The sequence below is a fragment of the Vigna radiata genome, unplaced genomic scaffold (genome assembly GCF_000741045.1).
Source record: "Vigna radiata var. radiata cultivar VC1973A unplaced genomic scaffold, Vradiata_ver6 scaffold_557, whole genome shotgun sequence".
Taxonomy (NCBI): domain Eukaryota; kingdom Viridiplantae; phylum Streptophyta; class Magnoliopsida; order Fabales; family Fabaceae; genus Vigna; species Vigna radiata.
In genome coordinates this window covers 14,677-15,256 of record NW_014542932.1, presented here as the reverse complement: position 1 = coordinate 15,256, position 580 = coordinate 14,677, and positions in this window count along the sequence as shown.

Genomic DNA, 580 nt, shown 5'->3' with positions numbered 1-580 from the left:
TATTACATCATTAATATATATAATTTAAAAATTGAATGGATAATTATTACTTATATAATTCAAAGATTATTGAAAGAGTAATTGTTATCTAATTAATGCATATATAATTTAAAAATTGAATCAATAATCATTATATATATTTTAAAGATTGAATAATGAATAATTATTATTTCATGCATGTATAATTTAAAGATTGAATGAATAATTATTCTCATTAATACATATATAATTTAAAGATTTAATGAATAACTATTATCTCATAATGTATGTATAATTTAAAGATTAAATGAATTATTATTACCTCATTAATGCATATATGATTTAAAGATTGAATAAATATTTATTACTATATTAATGCATATTTACATAAATAAATGATAAATAATAGATTATTAATTATATAACTATATTCATTTATTGTTTTTTGAGTTTAATTATGACTTTGATTGTTTTTTTTTTTTTAATTTTTTAGTATATATAGTGACATGTGTTATGTTTATAATACATGTGCTTTGTAATTAATAAATAGAAGTTATATCAGCCTTACATAGTATAATATAAATACCAAATATAGAGCCGT